Source organism: Myxine glutinosa, chromosome 5 (genome assembly GCF_964187855.1).
Source record: "Myxine glutinosa chromosome 5, kmMyxGlut1.1, whole genome shotgun sequence".
In the NCBI taxonomy this organism is placed as follows: domain Eukaryota; kingdom Metazoa; phylum Chordata; class Myxini; order Myxiniformes; family Myxinidae; genus Myxine; species Myxine glutinosa.
In genome coordinates, this window is record NC_136265.1 from 201,583,621 (window position 1) to 201,606,193 (window position 22,573).

Sequence of the window (22,573 nt, forward strand, 5' to 3'; positions counted from 1 at the left end):
GCTAGGGGCCAAAGCCTGAGAATAATAAAGAAGTACTAAGGCAAGGGTGTTTCACTCTGAGTAGCTAATGCATGGAATGGTCTCCCAAGAAAGGTGGTGGCAGCAGCAGGAAGATTAGATAAGTTTAAATATAAGTTTGATGGGTACCTAGAAGGATTGTGGATAGTGAGGTACATGAATATTGGCAGGAATGGAAGATAGCTCAGGTATGGATCGGTGATTGGATACCTGTGTCCATTCGTCCTGGTTGTGATGTTTGTGAGAGGATCTCGTGATAAGGTGAATGTGCTGTCGGTCTTTGTTCATTCCTCACCATATGACATTCGGTGTTGGGAAAGATCATGTTGGATGAAACAGTGGGATCTAATATGTTTCTAATACCCCACCTTTGGGGCGGCGTGTCCCTAACACCGCGTGGGCATCGGCCTGTCGTATAAGCGCTCGGGGATTGCACTATGCTCACCTTCCACAAAAGGTGAATAATCATTGGAAAGTCCAAAAATATCTCAACCATAATGGTGTCACCACATCAAGCCCGTGCTCCGGTGAATCGGCATTTTTTTTTTATTGTTGTGGCGTGCATATGACGTCAGCACAAGATACCACAGTTGAGACGACTGAACAACCACGCTGTCTGTACCTGTGGGGGTGACTCATACATGCCAAGCCCTGACAGACATATATATATATATACATATACATATACATATTATGATGGTGAATCTTTCTGAATTATGAGATTCCTGAAAAAAAACTTCCTGAAACAAAACTTTCTTCAAGAAACAAAACAAAAAAACTTGCTTCCTGAAAAAAAATACAACAAATAATTTAGGGTTCTTCTTCGTAAGTACTGCAGTAACGTTTTTTTAAAATCTCTGTGCAATGCCATCACGTGTAAAGTATTCACGTGGTTAGAATGACGTCTGTTCGAAGCCAATTGTCGTTTCTTATGTTCTGCAGCTTATGGACTATGCCCTTTGAGGCTGCAGTGATTAGTTGAACTTTGCTGGAGTTTCACAATCAGGTCTTTGCTTGTGGGGCCTAGCAGGGTTTATCGTACTTCATCCTGGCAGTGACAAGGTCACGTGTCGTGGACGGGCTTAAGAGAGTGTCACATGGTTTCGTTCTCCCCTTCCCCCAACTATGGTAAATAGGCGCTTCGGGTCAGGACATGAGTGAGCGAGGAAGCAGCACAAGGATCTGGGCGAGGCACGATAGCTTCGGGTAGGTTAGAGAGGGAGGCATCACCCACTACTGTCCGCTCCAACATTGCTGACCAGAAACGGTTAATGGCGGCTTCAGCTGTTGGGTCAAAGTTATGACGGATGATGAATGGCGAGTGACGCAGAAGGTGAGGTACTCCGCAACTGTTGCATATGCACCCCATCTGAACTCTCAATCGTAAACCGCTTGCAAAGGCAAACAATGGCTCCAGTCACGGAATAGCCAATCACTCGGTGTCCTGTCCTTGTGAGGAACTTTAGCCAACATCCTCAAAACGCTGGTCTCATAGAACAGGTGCACTCTCAAACAAGCTCTTCATCCCAGTGGCTGTTCTTACCACCCCACCTTCCAGCTCTGAAAGAAAAATACGGGCTACACTACCAATGGCGAACTTTCCATTGAATCTTTGGGTTGCCATGGTTGCTGGTCTTACTGAGCAATGATCTTGCTTGTTATCCAGAAACATTACTTTTTTTTCTCACCAAGAGACGTGGTCTGTGGCAAGGGAAGCCAGGTTGTGTTCAGCGACAAACTTCACAAAGGAGATTTCCACAGCCATTCTCTGGTCTTGTATGTTTCTGGTGGTTCCCTACCCCATGGAGATATAATTCGAGGGATGAGGTCTCATTTGGCTGAATGGGACTGTGTGCTCGGCCATCTTGCAATGCAACCCATCATCATGCCGTCCACTTTTAGCAATGAAGATGTCATCTTCCAGCAAGACATTTGAGACCGGTACACTGTGCAGAAAGCATAGGTGGCTCCTTCCTGTGCTACCTGTGTAAGCCTAACTACTTGCAGGTGACATTTGGGTATTTTTCATCACGACAGGTGTGGACATAATTCAAGCTCCAGTCCTGGTTAAGAATACAATTCTAAGAAAAAATTGTCATAGGATAGCAATCTTAGTGTGCGCCGGAGAATTCCAAGATGAGGTAAGTCATTCACGGGATCCCGAAAAAGAAAGTAACTTCCTGGGATAATTCTGGGGGAACCTGTAGGGTTGGAAAGCATTGTGATTAACTCGACAAGCAACGGTACCCGCCCTACGGGCGGGGCTTCAATTGGGAAGCCGAAATGAAAAGGCAAAATATCAGAAATTGAAGGCAGAATTTTTTTTATTTTAAACGATTCATATAAACATCCGTCAAATCATATCACACGTAAATCATCAAAATCAAAACAGTTAATCATTTGTAATTTCGAATTTATTTATTCGTATTTATTCGAATTGCACGAATATGTGAATTGTGATTGTGTTTCATTGTGATGTTTGTGCGGCGACGGGCGGTGTGTACAAAGGGCAGGGACTTAATCAACGTGAGCTGATGACTCGCGCTTACTGGGAATTCCTCGTTCGTGGGACACTGTCTCAAGCCCCAGTCCCCATCACGGATGGGGCTCAGCGGTTTACCGAGCCTGACGGCGAAGGGCAAGGTACACGCTGGCCCGTCCAGTGTAGCGCGCTTGCGGCCCCGGACATCGAAGGGCATTAAACGTTCATTAAACATTACACGTTCATTAAACATTAAACGTTCATTAAAGGATTACGAAACGAAAAACATTACGAAATTACGTTCACACCGTCACGTCAAACACTACCGTGAACACATACATCGTCACAACATCGTCACAATGAGAACATCGTCACAATGAACGTTATGCGAACGCGAATGTTATGCGGGAGTCCAAACCTGAGAATTCTGGAGACCAAAGCTGAAATTGGGAAAACTAAATAGCCTATTTTACTCCCAGGGGTCCCAGGATTACCCACCCAAAATATCTTTGCGATCGGTTCAGCAGTTTTTACGGTGCCTTCGAACAGACAGACGGACATTTGGTGAATTATAGTAAGATGTAGATACACCCACCCCAGCAGCACGACTACTTTCCTTGTGTGAGTAATGACTGAAGTTATGATCCGAGTCGCACAGAAAGCCTGGCACAAATCCAAGCTCTCGTTCGACTTGTCTTGTATTGGATATATCTTGTGGATAAACTTAATAAAAGTCCCAATTTTGTATTTGAGACCATTAAAGTGTATCTTTGTTGGGCTTTTACCTTTGAATGATTTGAAAACAAAACCTTTTTTGATACAAAATGTTTAAATCACTCTACTCTAAGCGTATACCACGATGTCTTACTCCCAGGTTGGAATTTCAATTTTGATAATTTGTCTGAAATGTCAAGGCTAACCCCGCTCTAGCAGGGAAAATGGCTTCAAAATGCCTGTTGTTTGTGTTGTGTTGTCTGATGTGTTACTATCATCTTGGATTACTACCTCTGTGTAATCTCATTCACATGAACTTTACTCATTTGTCAGGAGGTGGGAGTGCAGCAACATATTGGAGAGGTTCCTCTTTTTTGTCTCCCGCCTCTCCCACAAGGTTGGAGACGGGGGACATTAAAATGAACTCCATCCGACCGACTGACCGATCATCAGTCCATGTACTTTTGTGTACGTGATATTTAAAAAACCGTTTCAAATTTAGCTTTCTTACATTATATGACCAAAAGTATGCGGACACCCCTTCTAATTAGTGGATTTGGCTGTTTCAGCCACACCTATTGCTGACAGGTATATATAATCAAGCACACAGAATTGCAATCTCCATAGACAAACATTGGCAGTAGAATGGGCCATACTGAAGAGCTCAGTGACTTTCAACGTGGCATCGTCATTAGGATGCCACATTTCCAACAAGTCAGTTCGTCAAATTTCTGCCCTGCTGGAGCTGCCCTGGTCAACTGTAAGTGTTGTTATTATGAAGTGGAAACGTCTAGGAGCGGTAGGCCACACAAGCTCACAGAACGGGCCCGCAGAGTGCTGAAGCGTGTAAAAATCGTCTGTGCTTGGTTGCAACACTCACTACTGAGTTCCAAACTGCATCTAGAAGCAACGTCGGCACAACTGTTCATCAGGAGCTTCATGAAATGGGTTTCCATGGCTGAGCAGCCGCACACAAACCTAAGATCACCATGTGCAATGGCATGTGTTGGCTGGAGTGGTGTAAAGCTCTCCGTCATTAGACTCTGGAACAGTGGAAACACATTCTCTGGAGTGATGAATCATGCTTCACCATCTGGCAGTCCGACGGACCAATCTGGGTTTGGCGGATGCCATGAGAACGCTACCTGCCCGAATGCATAGTGCCAACTGTAAAGTTTGGTGGAGGAGGAATAATGGTCTGGGGCTGTTTTTCATGGTTCGGGCTAGGCCCATTAGTTCCAGTGAAGGGAAATCTTAACGCTACAGCATAGAATGACATTCTAGACAATTATGTACTTCCAACTTTTTGGCAACAGTTTAGAGAAGGCCCTTTCCTGTTTCAGCATGACAATTCCCCCATGCACAAGCGCAGTCCATACAGAAATGGTTTGTCGAGATCGGTGTGGAAGAACTTGACTGGCCTGCACAGAGCCCTGACCTCAACCTCATCGAACACCTTTGGGATGAATTGGAACGCCGACTGCGAGCCAGGCCTAATCGCCCAACATCAGTGCCCTACCTCGCTAATGCTCTTGTGGCTGAATGGAAGCAAATCCCCGCAGAAATGTTCCGAGATCTGGTGGAAAGCCTTCCCAGAAGAATGGAGCTGTTATAGCAGCAAGGGGGGGGGGGGGGGGCGGTTCCAGAATTGATGCGGCGATGTGTTTTTTTTTTGTTTTTGTTTTTTGAAAAGCATGGATTGCACATATAAAGGTTTTTTTGTGTCCTCATGCCTTGCGGTCCTCCTCATCTGCCATGGCGCCGTCCAGAGAGAAATTAAAGACAGCCAATGGGACTTGTAGGCCTTTTTTTTTTGTAAATAATGAACACAAGCTTGTTATTACCTTCGCAAAAGCGGAAGGTTATGTTTTGATCGCTGTGTATTTATTTGTATGTCTGTGTGTGTGTATGTTAATCGCATAACTCAAAAAGTATTCAACCGAATTGCATGAAATTTGGTGGGATGATTGGTTATTATACGGGACACATTTGATTAGATTTTGGGAAACAGATTTGCTCAAATTCTGACTATTTTTAACTCGATCGTATTTCACTCAAAGTTATGAGCGACTGAAGAAGAAGATGTCCATCCAGGACGTCATCACTATAACGCGATCTCCCGCGATCATTTCAACCTCAAAAAAAATTATAATTGCAGATTTGACAATAGATGAGGCATATTAACAAACGAATGAAACAGATTTGCTCAAATTCTGACTATTTTTAACTCGATCGTATTTCACTCAAAGTTATGCGCGACTGAAGAAGAAGATGTCCATCCAGGACGTCATCACTATAACGCAATCTCCCGCGATCATTTCAACCTCAAAAAAAATTATAATTGCAGATTTGTCAAGAGATGAGGCATATTAACAGACGAATGAAACAGATTTGCTCAAATTCTGATTTTTAAAAATCGATCGCATTTCACATAAAGTTTGAGGTACTAAAGAAGAAGAAGATTCGTTTAGCTTCTCAGATAAAATAAATAATTCTGTCTGCAATTTCAGGTTAATTACCTTCGCAAAAGCGGAAGGTTATGTTTTGATCGCTGTGTATTTATTACCTTCGCAAAAGCGGAAGGTTATGTTTTGATCGCTGTGTATTTATTACCTTCGCAAAAGCGGAAGGTTATGTTTTGATCGCTGTGTATTTATTACCTTCGCAAAAGCGGAAGGTTATGTTTTGATCGCTGTGTATTTATTTGTATGTCTGTGTGTGTGTGTGTATGTTATTCGCATAACTCAAAAAGTATTCAACCGATTCGCATGAAATTTGGTGGGATGATAGGTTATTATCCGGGAACCATTTGATTAGATTTTGGAATCGATCGGGTCAAAGGTCAAGGTCATGAAAAGGTCAAAATCGTCTTTTTACCATAGCGCGGTCAATTTGTGTCCAATTTGTATGAAACTAATGCCAAAATGTTCAGAATTCAATGCCCAATCTTGTGATATGCGACATGACACTCTGACGTCATAACCCTTGTTACCTTCGCAAAAGCGGAAGGTTATGTTTTGATCGCTGTGTATTTATTTGTATGTTTACCTTCGCAAAAGCGGAAGGTTATGTTTTGATCGCTGTGTATTTATTTGTATGTCTGTGTGTGTGTATGTTAATCGCATAACTCAAAAAGTATTCAACCGAATTGCATGAAATTTGGTGGGATGATTGGTTATTATACGGGACACATTTGATTAGATTTTGGGAAACAGATTTGCTCAAATTCTGACTATTTTTAACTCGATCGTATTTCACTCAGTTATGAGCGACTGAAGAAGAAGATGTCCATCCAGGACGTCATCACTATAACGCGATCTCCCGCGATCATTTCAACCTCAAAAAAAATTATAATTGCAGATTTGACAATAGATGAGGCATATTAACAAACGAATGAAACAGATTTGCTCAAATTCTGACTATTTTTAACTCGATCGTATTTCACTCAAAGTTATGCGCGACTGAAGAAGAAGATGTCCATCCAGGACGTCATCACTATAACGCAATCTCCCGCGATCATTTCAACCTCAAAAATTTTATTTTGGCAACAAAAGTAGCTGCGGCGAAGGTATGCGCTCTACCGAGTGCCCGTTCTAGTTTTAAAATGTATTTATTCTGAAAATCATTAAGTTCTTCAAGCATATTATAGATTGCCATTTCGTTCTCGAGATGGCCTCGCCGTACCCTCAAACATTCCAATGCGTCGAATGCGCATGCGCAAGTGGTCTAACAGGCCGATGGTCTCCCACGATCTCTTCTCCCAGTCCACCAGATTATCACAGACACTTACAACTTCATGACAAACGAGATAGGATCCAGGTCTAACTTACGAGACCACCCGCAGCTCTGTAGGCCTTCTGGTTGCTTCACACGAACCCGACAAAGAACGTCTTCGTTTCAATAAATGACAATATCCAGCCGATAGAGGCCTTGCATCGCGTGAGCGTCGTCCATGGCAACCAGTTCCGGCCACCATCTTAGGTGGCATAAACAACATGGCGGGAAAGCTGTCGTTTGATCAGACGGACCTGTCAGTTTACGCCCGTAGCTTGCCCGCTGAGGCGTTTTCGTGGTATTGCGAGAAACTGAGGCTGTCATCTGCCTATGGACCCGTGTGGACCCACAAGTACGCCACACGTACCCCACACACACTCCACACATACGCCACACGTACGCCACACGTACCCCGCACACACTCCACAGCCCACACACACTCCACACGTACGCCACACACACTCCACAAGTACGCCACACGTACGCCACACACACTCCACATGTACGTAACCAAATGCCTAATCCTGCTTTTCGCTTCGCGAGCGAAGGTAACAACCTCATGAGCCATATTCTCACCTGAGAGCTGCAGTCAAGGCAGCTATGAAACCGTTTTAGCGCGTTGTGTCGTCCGGGAAACGGGAGAATGACGATCCCGATCCCTTATGAAATCGGGCTGTACGTACATCCGACAGCACAACAACTCTTTACCATCGTGTAGGGAGCAATTTATATGTGAGACGAGTTTCAAATTGCCGCCATTACGTATGGTGGCAGAAGCAATGTTGTGCCATCCAAGGGGTCACGTGACTAAGACGATGACGTCACATGCAACTTCCCCATTGGATTCATGACGTCACGGCGCACAAAACTACTCATATCTTTGGAACGGCTGGTTGGATTTGGACAAACTAAACGCAGTTTTGTAGGGGAGGACCGTGCGCGAACGTCGATACAAACTTTGAAAAAAGAATTGTTGACGCGCAGGGTCAAAATCGATGCGCGCGCTGATCAGAACCCGGAAATATATTTTTCTCGGCCTAACAACTCTTTCAATCCTGGGAAATCTCAGTCTCACCCTGTTGTTCCGAAGTATCGTCAAATAAACCCATGACCTACCTACAGCTACGCTCAGATGCTGGAAGAGGTTCACTCATTAACTTCTTGGCCTTACTTTCAACCATATTGCCTAAATGGCCTCCATGGCCTGCCACACACTAGGCAATAGGCATCCTCCATCTTCCAAGTCATTCTTTGATAACTTAGAATTACTTACAGCCTACAAGGCCTTTGTATGTTGCTCAAATCAAAAACTGCTCCTCCCAAGTATCCCATCCGTCTCTTCTGGAATCTGTGGAATCCAAAGACTCAACATTATTGGCATCTCCTGCAATGAGTTTGAAGCACAAGTCCCATTGCTTTCACGTCACAGACAGGTCGGTGGTGTCTGGTTTTTATTTTATTCGCATCTTCTCTAGTCTAGCTCATTGTGCTCTGTCGGCCCTTAGACCCTCCTCTCCAGCTCATCTCCGATACATGCATTCTTCCAGCAACTCAATTGGAATTATAGTTCGTTTTGTAATTATAGTCTCGAAAACAGCTCCACTCTTTTGCTCCTATTTTTCCCTTTATGGAACTGCCTTGCTGAAGCCGTTCAATCCTACTCTTCCCTCTAGAGCTCAAAGCAGGCGGTGCACCACCATGTCGCGTCTTTCCCCATCCCCGCCTGTGATCTATTCTATCTACATTAACCTCACTCAACTAAACCAACCCTTTTCCTTACAGGAGTTCTTGATCTTCATTTGTCTGTTTCTCCTCTTCCTCCCTCCTATTATTCATTTTCTTGTCAAGTCCAAATGTGGCCCCACCATCAAGTTGGTGACTTTCTGCTGGTATAATCTTGTATGGAAAAAAACAAAAGCGATAAAGTAAGCTGAATCCTTGGAACGAATAATACCCGAAACGCGTAGATGTTGGTTTCGCCATGCTTCAAAATTTCCATGAAAACTCTCTAAAAAATCAATGCCAACATGTGGAACAACCTGTGTCTCAGGCTGGAAGGTCCCGTCATTATTCTCCCTTGGTCCTACGATTTTTGCAGTTCATACCAAGGTTTATCCCTGGTGTTGGGCTAGCGGCTAGGGTGCCGGCTTAGGATCCTAGGATCCTGGGTTCGAATCCCGGTCGATCGCTGATTTAACGCCAGGGGGGTTGACTCAGCCTGTCATCCTTCCGAGGTCGGCAAATTGAGGACCAGTTCACTGGTAATTCCCTGTTTGTCGTTAAAGGCGGCAAAAAGGGTTGGCGTCAGGAAGGGCATCCGGCCTTAAACATTGCTTCAAAAAGGGGAAACAAAAAAAACCAACAACAACAACCACGGTTCCCGAAAAAGGCCAACCCCCGCTTTGCGGGGAAAAATGGCCTCTAAAGGTGGTTATTTTTTTAATTTCTATACCAAGGCAGGCAAAGTGTCGATTTTGAAAGAACATTACAATTCGCATGGTTTAACTCGGGAATTGCTCTTACACGAGCCTCTACTTTGTATACAAAAGAAATAACTTTACTGAGAAGTCTATTCAATCGATGACGTTTTGGGGTGAGTAACGTAGCAGCACAACTTGCGTGATTTCAACATTTTACATCTTATGAGCAATAAGTAAGTTCACATCCCTAAAGGTACGAAGCGCTACATTTTACTACCAAACGCCCCAATGCGGTACTACTCATCGAGTACGATGAATTATCAAGATTGGACAACTTTCAGGCAGTTACAAAACGCGATTGTTGGAAAATGAACGTCAAGGGATGAGAAGGCAGTCGTGTTGTACATACTTGCGACGTTTGACAGGCCATTATGAAACCGCAAGTTTGCCTACGGAGGGAGATATCGGAAAAGACACTGGAGTTGCATTCATTGCCCAACTGTTTGTTTTTCTCACATAAGGAAAGGTGAAACTTTTTCAAAACCCGTCGACCATTCTTGGCCTTTCTTTTTGTTCATTGACGCGTATTTAAATGGATAATACGGTTTCACCCTCGACGTCGAATCCAACAAACTTGCATGCATTTGCTGGATAGTTCAAAACGGAAGTTTATAAGGAAATAGACTTATGCAAATTTAAAGTTTTAGACCCACGATCGTGAAAGTGTAAAAAGTCTTCGGTTGGAGAATTGGATTGTCAGTTGCATTTGTGGATGATGCGTGAATGGTTAACTTGCCGTTTCGAGTCCAAAGGCACTTAACGTCCGAGTGACATAAAAACTTTTTTGTGAACATTCATTTGGGCTATATTTTCTGCTCCATGTTTTTTTACGCGCAACTATTATTGAGAGAACCAGACATACAAGAAGAGTGGGTCAAACTGCCAGTTGTTGAGAGGTGGAGGAAGCTCATTCATGGCTACAGGAAGCGATTGACTGCAGTTATTTTGTCCAAAGTCTGTGCAACCAAATATTAAATCTAGGGTGTCAATAATTTTGTCAATGGCATTTCTTTTTATTTTATGATTTAAAAGGATATATTAAGTTCTGAATAAAAAACAAACGTTCTGTAATATTAACAGTGAAATAAAGAATTGTGGAGATCAAATACGTTAGAGTGTCCACTCGGACGGGAGGTTGGTGGTTCAAACTCCGGTCGAGTCATACCAAGGCCTTTTAAAGAGACTTGGTTGCTCGACGCTCAGCATTTAAAAGGATAGAGCATGGACACACAACTTTGGGAAGGCAAGGGCAAACCACCCAGTATAACCCTTACTAAGAAACTGCTTCGGCAACACCGACGCCTGTAGTAAAGAGTATGGTACAGGTAAATATTACTGAGAGAGAACGTTTTAGCTCAAGACGAGCATGCAGAGCCAGAACGATGCTTCCGGATATCCACAGGCTTGGTCCTTGGCACGGCGTACATGTCATAGTACGCGCGGACCACGTTGGCTCGTAGAGGCGACGTGTTGAATGAAGCCGAGCCAAAGCTGCTCCTGACGTTCGAGACAATACCAAAAACTAGATCCTACTCAATGCCACAGCTTGTCGAGACCGAGTATTCCCTCCTCGTATACTTTGAATGATACGTACATGGAAAAAGTGTAAATTATTGGATTATCAGGTCCTGCAATAGGCAAAGTAAAAGACACCTCAACCCAGAGGATCTGTGAACTCCCCTGGTTTAATAGTTCACAGAACTATACGTTGGTAGACAAATGCGTTTAATCTTTAGACTATGAACCTAACTTGGGGACCATACAAATATTGCACATGTGGAAGTGGAAAGGGCAGGAGAGGATAGAGGAGCTGCAAAGGAAGAGAAAAAGGTTAGGATGAAGAAAACAAATAAGGGGAGGAACTGGAGGGGGATTTATGGGACATATATATGGGGTGGAAAGAAGTGTGGGTGGGTTAAAGGATCCACCATTTTGGAATATACAGTCGTGGCCAAAAATATTGGCACCCTTGCACTTTTTTCAAATAACTCACAATTTTCTCTAAAAATAAGTTGAAATTGACAAAAGTATTTGGTCTCCACAATTCTTTATTTCACTGTTAATATTACAGAACCTTTGTTTTTGATTCAGAACTTAATATATCCTTTTAAATCAGATGAGAAAAAGAAATGGCATTGACAAAACTATTGACATCCTCGACTTAATATTTGGTAGCACAGCCTTTGGACAAAATAACTGCAGTCAAGCGCTTCCTATAGCCATTAATGAGCTTCCTACACCTCTCTACTGGTAGTTTAGCCCACTCTTCTTGTGCAAACTGCTCCAGTTCTCCCAGATTTGAAGGGTGCCTTCTCCCAACTGCTGTTTTCAGATCTCCCCACAGGTGTTCAATGGCATTTAGATCTGTACTCATTGCTGCCACTACAGAACAGTCCAGCGTTTTGTCTTGAACCATCCCTGGGTGCTTTTGAAGTGTGTTTGGGGTCATTGTCCTGCTGCAAGACCCATGACGTTCGATGGAGACCCAGCTTTCTGACACTGGGTTGAACATTGCATCCAAAATGCCTTGGTAATCTCCTGATTTAATGATGTCATGCACACATTCAAGGCACCTAGTGCCAGAGGCAGCACAGCAACCACAAAACATCATTGAACCTCCATGTTTGACTGTCGGGAAGGTGTTCTTTTCTTTGAAGGCTTCATTTTGTTTTCTGTAAACATAGAGATGATGTGCTTTACCAAAAAGTTATAATTTGGTCTCATCTGTCCACAGGACATTCTATTCTCTCAGAAGGATTTTTGGTTGTTCAGGTGTGTTTTGGAAAACTCAAGTCGGGCTTTCTTATGTCTCTCTCTCAGCAGTGGGGTCCTCCTGGGTCTCCTACCATAGAACCCCCTTTCATCGAGTTGGCAACGGATGGTGCGAGATGAAACTGTCGTGCCTTGTGTCTGAAGGTAAGCTTGAATCTGTTTGGCAGTTGATTGAGGTGCTTTCTCCACCATTCGAACAATTATTTGCGGCAATCTTCAATCAAGTTTTCTCTTGCTGCCATGTCCAGTGAGGTTAGCTACAGTGCCATGGGCCTTAAATGTCCTGATAACATTGCGTATGGTGGACACAGGAACATCAAGGTCTCTGGAGATGGACTTGTAGCCTTGAGATTGTCCATGCCTGGCTACAATCTTCTTTCTGTCTGACCTCTTTAGACAATTCTCTGGTTTTCTTTCTTTTCTCCATGCTCATTGCGGTACACACGGTGACACAAAACAGCAGAATGACTTCTTTTCTCAATTCAAACTGGTTGAATGAGTGATTTTTATATTACAGGCACCTACAACTCACCATAGGTGAGTTCAATTCCGAAGTAAAGGAAAATCACCTGCTTGGAATCTAATTATTTCTAACAACTCTAAAAGGTGCCAATAATATTGTCCGGGCCATTTTAGGATTTCTGTGTGGAATAAGCTAAGATTTAGTAATTTTTTCAGATATTTTGATTTTGTTCCACTGCAAACCCAAGAAATACATATTTGGATATACCAAAATATATTTTAATTTCTACAATTTCCTGGAAGAAATGGTGCATTATTTGAAAAAAGTGCAAGGGTGCCAATATTTTTGGCCACGACAGTACAATATTTCATGGATGGCACTCTGTATCCTTTTCCAAATTGCCTGGCCGACCTGGATATTTCAGGACAGACGAGCATATATATTAATCAATCCCCTCTCACCCTTATCAAACCCCCAATATTATGAATCCCCTATCTCTCATTAAATACAAGGAAACTCTCACCCGATTTCCTCTCGTGGCTATATCTGAGACGGCAGGATTGCGAAACCACACAACCCGTAAACAGCTAACCAGATTAATACTGAAGCCAATAACAAAGTTGTAATTTGTTGCCGATGAAACGTTTTAACCAGCATCCTATTTTTTTCCTCTAATATTCTGGTAGTAGTGCCCGCTTTGAGTTGAACAGAACTCTTGCCAAATGTTTTGAGCTGAATCGGTCAGTTTGTGAACTGTGAAAGTTTGGTCAGGTCAGATTCTGTAAATAAATATGAATTCTAGGATGGTTTTGAAAGGTGAAAGCCACCACACATGACGCGTTTTAGCTGCCGCTGTTGAAATAACCGACTGTTGTTCCGGGTCGCTGGACAGGAAGGCGGCTTTCATGTCATCGCCTAGGTCGGCTGGACAGGGCCGGGTTTGATTCCGACGTGTTTGTGTCCCGAAGCTTCCGGTTTGCTCTCCGCCATTACACCACATTAGTAGGTCCGAGAGCGAAGGAATCGACCCAAGCCAACAACAGCAGATTCAGAGTGTCTGGCCCTTGGCCGTCGGCTCACCCCGAACCCAAACAACTGCCGTGTGTGAGGCAAGCCGCAGAAGGAGAACAAGCGACAAACCAGTGCCTAATCGGGAATTAATTGCAAGAGAAATTGGGACGCATAGTTGGAGGCGAATTCTCCACCAAGGGCAGACTGCAGGCGTCATATTGGCCACTTGCCACGCTTATGGTCCCACTACGTTCCATTGTTGGGTGTGCCTCGCTGCACGCCTTTGTGAACCACAAACACCTGCGGTATTTACAGACGACACATGCAAAATGTACAAAGTGGATTCATTTTCATAACATGTGGCGTACTATTGTTGTATCAGGTTAAATATTCACATTTACCCACAACTGGGCATTACGCAAGCAAGAGGTTTTGCTCTAACCATCGCTCCCCTGGGCAAGATGTTTTATTCCATCCTCCCTCCTTAATTGTAATGGCCTCAAACAATTCCATCAAGTTAATAACACGATTTTGGATCAGGAACCACGGAATCCTACACAGTGTGAACTGTGAGGTTTGGCGTTGTTGTGTGTACATGCGTAGTAGATGTGGTTACGGGCACAACAATCAACGTCCGGACTCGCTCTGACAGAAATACATTTGTACCAACAAGAGAAAGACAACCTGAATGGCCACTCCTCAGGTCCTTGAAGGAATACCAAGGTATGCAATCTGGTGAAATGTATGACTGCAAGGCATGTCCATACAGCTCAGGGAGGAATGTGCACCGTTGACTCTTATGAACATGTAGAGTAAGTTAGGGCAACATGTCGCTATCAGAAAGGTCGGGCAAGACCTCCCACCATATTCTCCTCGGAGTTTTGTTCAGTTCGTACACTGAACATTTTTCATTTGATATTCCCTGCTATGCGGTACCATCACACTCGCCTCTAAAGCTGGCTATCCTGGGTTTGAATCTGGGCCTAGTTATAAACTGTCATGATGGTGTTTCACAGGCAGGGTGGTTTATCAACGTGTGCCGGACGTTAAACCGGACGTCCTGTCTGCCGGCGTTAGTTGGTGAACGTTAAAGATCCCCCGGTGTCCTTCACAAAGAGTCGGCGAGTTATCGCCGGCGCCCTGGACAAGTTACAAATTCCTGCCCTGACTTCTTGTGTCGTGGTGGCGACCCGTCCAGAATTGTCAACCGAGCCAGAAACTGCTTCAACAGAACCGACACTCCACATCGAGTCTGGTACACGATCGATCGCTGTTCCGTCAACCGAAAAGCCCTCCAGTACAGACGTTTCGTTTAGGATGCCGAACATACCGAGGAGGTTGCACGCGGATTGTGAGAGGGCATGTTCCCGACAAGGGCCATCTTGTCACATCGTACATCTCCCTCTGCCATCGAGATGAGGCATGAACAAAACGATAACCATGAAAGACCGAATGCATTTCCAACTTTCGTAAACGGGAATCACTTCCTTAGGAATGAGGTGGTTTCAATGTTCGGGAGCGCAATTAGGAGATCGAGCAAAATGTCTTCAGAACTGCGATCATTGCGGAAAGTATTCTCGAAGATCTAATGGCCTTAATGTCTGTATGAATGAATATGAATGAATGAATGATCGTTTTAAGGCCATTTTCCCCGCTAGAGTGGGGGTTAGCCTTGCGGGCCCCATGACAATCATGGTTCCCTGTTTGAGGCAATGTTTTTATGGCCGGATGCCCTTCCTGGCTCCAACCCTTAGTCGCCTCTTACGATGCGCAGGGATACGGTGTACCTATTCTAAACCGGGGTACACACCGGGAAAATGTCTGTATGCCTGGATTATATTATTGTTTGATCCCATTTTTGGTTACAGGATGGCACTAAACAATGTCAACTTTCCTTTGGGATTACCCTTGACCTCTCCCCCTCTCTCTATCATCGTCCCCGATGACTCAACATCATGCCAAAGGAGGACGAAACGTGCGATACATTGCAGACTTCATTTCCACCGTCGGATGTTTCAAAACACACACACACACACACACACACACACACACACACACACACACACACACACACACACACACACTACAACCATTGTTCGAAAAGTCAATTCCGTTCTAAACCAACACCACTCTTTTTCATGAAAACAATGCAGTTATCTGCCACCTTTGTTCAAGCACCTTTGACAGAATACAAATCCATTGTTGACTGTAAGGATCACAAAGAACCCAATGAAATCCATCAAAATCCATCAACCCTGGTGTGTGTATTTGTTGCACATTGATATAATGAGGGATAATTAAGTGAGGCAACATCTGGGAACACTGTGTGCAATTCCGATCATGTAGGAGAGATAAAGCCGCAGCACAGATGCTTCAGCAGAGATGAATGAGAATGGTTACAACTGCTTTGCGACATCCGGTCATGTTGTTTTATGCAGGACGGTTGGGTCATGCTGCACCTTGGACATTTATCACAGCGGGACAGGGACATTCGTGTGTTATTACATGGACTACAAGGACAGCAGACGATGTACAAATGGACGCGGATTTCAACTTGGGATCCTGGTATCATAAGGCGAAGTGACAAAATAAAGGTCAAGGTGGGAGTTGGCAGTGGGGCTGCCATTGCTTTCAGTACGAGTGTGGTTAATATAATTAATGTATGTTCTCTTACAAGGAAGTGCGACGCAGGAAGAGGCCACTAGGCCCATCAAAACCTGCGCTATGGTTGCCGACATATGGCTGTTTGTCCGTGCTCTATCTACTATATAAGAGACCCGTTTGTCTCAGAGATGGCTGAACGGATCTTCGTCAAACTTTCAGAGGTTCATGCGTGAGTGCCTGGGAGTGTTTTAGGCAAAATAAAATTTCTTTTTTGAAAAAAAAAGTATTTTTATTTTTTCTCTAAAAAAAAATAATAAATAAAATCGCTCTATAGTGCCTAAGCCTTTTTGATTAATGATAGTTATATACAAGTACACCTTCGCATAAATAAATACAAAACAATCACCAGACATTTGAACACAAATAATCAAACAATTCCAGAAGCAGTCAAAGTTGATGATAAGGCTTCTTCTTCTTCCTGAACGTCATCATACTTAACTCAGAAACGTGATCAACGGCACATTCAGCAGCATATATTCAACGAAAAGGTAAAATGATGATTTGACATTGGTGATTGATTCTGATTTGGATGTAATTGCTTTTCCATTATATTTGCCCTCATTTCAAATATGTTAATGTTTATTTTTCACTTGAGCAATGCCGGGTACACCAGCTATAAACCCTTTTATACTTTACTCGGAGTATAAATACAAATACAACTTTGTCTGGGGGGTAACATAGGCTTTGTGGCCACGGCCTCATGAGAGGGTGTGGGGGGCCGGGGGAGGGGGTGTAAATTCTCTATGTAAATGTGTACCGTGTATCGCCACCTGGTGATCGTGGCAGAGGGTATTACAATTTCCTTTTTAATCTGGGCAACACTGAGGTTAAAGCACTCTTCACACAGGTAAATTTCTCCTCCTTCCTTCCCCCCCCTCCCCCAAAATGAAGGTGCCTGTCAAAGCCACCCCCCCCCCCCCTCAAGATGTATATGTAGTATATTTTTCCCCTACCTCTCCCCTCACCTCTTCCACCCCTTCCACTCCCCCCACTTCCTCAGCCCTCCCTTTCCTGCCTCCCCCCCTCCTCCCCACCAGCAAGGCCTGGTACTCCTTCTAGTCCTTTATAATTGCTGAGCGTCAAGCAAGGAAATGTCCGAAGCCCCCGAAGTCGAAATGGTGTGACCTAGACGGTGTTCTAACCGCCAACGTCCCATACTCAGAGCGGACGTTGTAACTATTACACCACAGAGTCTGGTTAATAAAAATGGTTCAATCGGAAGTCACGCTTGTGTTAATATAATAATACTAGTATAAAAGCCCGTCAAAAATGATGGTTTGGAACAGTTTATTCGACGGTGCAGCCTCGTGAGCGTGCCAAAATCTGAAGCCTCGGCCTAGTGTCAGATGTGCTTATATGTTCTTTATTTATTAGACGTCCTACTGATGTAAATAAACACTCATTTTACTCTGCGTGAGTTGCACATCATGTGCAGCAGATTTCACCTCTCTGCACCTTGTATTTATCATTATTTTTAAAAAAAACGTTTTTGTACACCGCCCCGAGGTTCGGTTTGCGAGCCGCCGTCTACAATTACAAATAGAAGAGACATAATTACTCTTTCATGGAAAATGATTTTCGAGTTTGTTTTATCCTCAAAAATAGACCGGAGTGAACACACATTCGTGTTACAAGATTGGCCTTTAAAACCTACCCTTATGAAGGGAGACAGACATCTGTACAAACTCACAAACTGATATTGTGGTTTATATGGTAGATGTGCAGGTGTATGCAACCTATGAATGACGTCACTTGTGGGATTCATGACCGTAATGCAGAAATGCTTCCATTTGCACCGAAGTCGACGTAAATGGAACCAAAAGTCAATCCATGCTGCGAGCGCCCTCTAAGGGAACAGTGAAGAATCGCATGGGTTTTTTTTTGAGCATGGAAAATGTGAAAAATTCATCTCACACCTGCAGCACAGGTCATTGATGATACTATACCATGGTTAAGTGTTTCAAGTTGGAATCTTGACTGCACGCAATGAATATCCTCGGGTCGGGGTCGTCAAACGGTCAAAGCCGAAAAGCTCGAAGGAGTGAACGCCCTTGTTGTGGAGGATCGTCGGCGGAGTGAACATATGTGGGTGAGAAGAAGGGCGTTGAAGAACTGTTCATTCGTATTGGAAGTTTGGACACGATACTTCACCAACATCTGGGCTTTTGTAACACGGGTAAAAGTGCAACATTCACAAGAACTTCCCTCGGTATGTGTAAAAGGATGAGAATTTTTCTTTTCATCAACGGAGGTCATGGAGCAACTGGACAGATGTAAGATGGTGAGGATGGGGGTCGTTGGGGGGAGGGAGGGGGAGTGCATCGACAGGAAACCGAAGGCCATCATCATGAAACATGCTGGCTACCTGTTAGAGTTGGTCAAAGTGCATTCTAAGATTGCAAGCTCAGCCGAGCCAGACAAGAACCACACTCTAAGATCGCAAGCGGTGCGGCACGGTGTCAAGGAACCTCGAAGAAGGCCGCACCATTTGCTATTATCCACAGTCCGGGCAGGAATTTGTTCAGAGTGCCGACGATAACTCACACACTCTTCGGGGAAGACACCATGGGATCCTCAACGTCTCCCAACGACCAGTGCTGGCAGGCAGGTCCTCGGCTTAACTTCCTTCCCATGGATGGCGCACACATTGACGTCTGGCCCTGCATGCCAAACACAAGGATGGCGATTCAAACCCAGACTGGAGAGCTCAAATGAGAGTGTGCTTACCTCTAGGTCTCTGCTGTCCTGCTACACCCCTTTATGTGTACCAACCTGTAAAGAATAGTCAATAATACAGTTAAGGCTACCGTAAGTTACCAACACAACTTTAGGAGATACCTGTTGGACAATGTCTTCTCACATTAAATGGTTGAAGGTGTTTGTCTTTCTCCGTTGAATAAACATTATTTCTCTTCTTCGAGACAGCTTCCACGTTCACCTCCACCTCTGCTCCTCACCCCACCTGCACCAAACCCTTCGGGTCCTTTTCCGCTCCCTTCTTCATGCGATTCCTCTGTAGTCGTCTACACGTGTTTGAGATTCTCTTCTCCTCGCTTTTTTGTTTGCGGGGTCATGACCTGCAGCACGTGGGAATGCTAAGATTTGATGCGGCGCAGGCGTGATGGACCGATTAACCCTTTTTCTGGCTCCGATGTTCTTCATCCCTCCTTTTTTTTCCTTGCCTTAGAAGAGCTTTCATTTGAAGTGTTAGTAAGGATCAATATATATATTGATGTCAGACGAGTTATCTGGCCTCACGTCCTTTCGACGGATTGCCGACATATTGATGGATAACTTGTCATGCCAAACGCCATTTTTGAAATAAATTTATTTTTGCCCAAATTCTTGCAAATTATCTGAGAAAGAACAAAGCTGACACAGAAAAGGTTCAGGGTATGGGCCTAGATCAATTAATGGGCCTTGCTAGACTAAGCTACGAGGAGCCACCGAAAGAGGCAGCACTTACCATTAGAAAGGAGGAAATTACGAGGGAATATGATCAAGGTGTTTAACATACTGAAAGGTAAGGATAAGAAAAATTGCAGAAGAGTCTGCAGAATGGACAGTGACAGGACCAGGGCCTCAGTGTGAAGAAGAGATAGGATGAGCGTAGGCAGAATTCATTACGAGTACCGTAGTTTGTGCTTGGAGCGGTCTCTCCAGAAAGGTCGTGGCAGCAGAAACAGAAAATACATTTAAACTGGAATTACAGAAGATGGTTGCCAAGAACTGTTGGGGGGATAAATGTGTACATGGACATTGGTGGGCGACTCATCTATGGACGGGTGATTGTTTACATGTTACGGATTGGGATGTCTGTGAGAGGGCCTCATCAAATCGTGAATGTGCTGTGGGTGTTTATTCATTCCTCACACTACAACCCTCAACACACCCAGCCCTCTCAGAAAGAGTGTGTGTTTGTGTGTGTGTGTCTGTGAATGAAAGAGAGGGATAGAATTGTGAGGAACAGAAATGAAAAAACGAGATGTGTGTGTGTGTGTGTGTGTGTGTGTGTGTGTGTGTGTGTGTGTAAGCTGTTTTTGCCTGCTATCCCCACACGTAGGTGGGCCTCAGGAGATGGAACGGAGATCTACCGGGTCTCACAATATCCACCTCCGTTAGTGTGTGTTTGCGTGTATGTATATGTGCGCGTGTGTACGGTGTGTGCTTACGTGTGTGTGTGTGTGTGTGTGTGCACGTTTGTGTATGCACAAAATATGCGCAACATGTCATGCAAAGACATGTAAAAAAACATACCACTGCACAACATGTCATGCACAACATGTGTGTATATAATATAACATATGCACAATATGTATACGTGTATACAACGCATAAAAATAATATGTGTGCATACAATATATAGAATATGATGTCACACAAAACAAAACAAAGCATGCCAAAGAAGAGCGAAAAGCAAAACCAAAGCCAAACATGCATAAACCATAATCGTGCATGTGTACGCGGCAAATCATGATCCACGCATGTGTGTGTGTGCGAGTACATGTGTGCGTCACCGCTCCTCATCTTTCTCAGGCCCCCTCCCACTCGGGTCCGCCAAATCTCAGGCCCCCCCTCCCACTCAGGTCCGCCAAATATCAGGCCCCCTCCCACTTGGGTCCGCCAAATCTCAGGCCCCCTCCCACTCGGGTCCGTCAAATCTCAGCCCCCCCTCCCACTAGGGTCCGTCAAATATCAGGCCCCCTCTCCCACTCGGGTCCGCCAAATATCAGGCCCCCTTTCCACTCGGGTCCACTAAATCTCAGCCCCCCCCCCCCCCTCTCTGTGCACGCATGAGCTTCTACCTTCCCCCATCAAAGCCACCCACGAAGCTGTTGTATTTAGCACATTACTGGATCTCATGGAGTTCGTTCCCCTGCAGGCATAACATGGCATGAAGGGAGTCGCCAAATCCTGAGCCCTCACTACCAGCAGTGGTGAGGTCGGAGAAACCCAGCAACCTGCCAGGCCAGGCACATCCAAGACGATCCATGCGACTTCGGGCGCCAGGTTCACAGCCCTTCGCCCCACCAAAGCTGTCGTGCACTCTGAAGCCACCCTATATGTCACGAATCTTCGATCGCACCTCGCTCTATCACATCCTTAACAGAGGTAGCTTTACACGAAGTCTATCAAAACCCGGACTTTCCCACCCGGCAGCACGGGCCCACAAGTCCCACCAAGTTCCAGAGCCATGCCGCCGAAAAACACGTCGAACGATGCGACGCCGGCCACAACCTCGCCCCATAAAAGCTGCCGTTTTCAGGTCAGTCTTTATACTGTCTTTGAAACCGACTTATGTGACACAACTCCTGGTCCTCTCCGTCTCAGGGGTGAGGGAAGCGGCATGACTGGTAAATTATGCGACCTTCCTCGCCGCCGCCATATTGTGTGTGTGTGTGTGTGTGTTGGTGTGTATATATGTGTGTAAAGCATCCCTACATCTGCTCCATTGTGCTCCTTCCCACTCCTCCCCACCAAAAAATTAAAGCAGTTTCTGATCGATTGGAATCAACTACATCAACAACCTACACTCAACACTACATCAACCTGCAGTGTTGTTCTAAAACAGCAACGATGGGGCAAATGGCGTCCTGCTGCATTCACGTTCTTTGTATTCCTTGTAAAACCGAGAACACATGGTTCAGGTAGAGAAATCTGTGACGTGTTTGTTGTGCGATTCTCACACTTTCTTTCACAAAATGAAGGACAATGAAATGGAAATGTACCTTTTGATCCCCCACGCAGCGTCAAAAGCCTCGTCACCACCACCTCGTCGACCCCCTGCCAACAAACACCATTGCTGTCGGTAACAGCGGATGCGAGAAACCGAAATCGAACTTTCCTGCCAAAAAATCGCTCAAAATTCTGAGAAGAAAACAGAGGGCGCGATAAAAACAACAAATACATTTGCAGCCAACGTGGAGAAGTGCTCGGTGTCAGCAGCATCTTGGTGTGAGAGTGATTGCGGCTGTTGTTCATTGTTTTTGTCCCCCCTAAAACGAAGCGTGTGAGACAGGAACACAGCTGTGGTGGGACAGAGCTCTTTCAAAAGTTCATGGGACAATCGTCTGGAATTCTCGTGCGGGACAATGGCCAACATGGAAGCATCTCGGCGATCCATACTCGCGGACCGCATTGCACGTATGTACACACACACACACACACCATTCATCACCGTTCTTTCTCCACCTT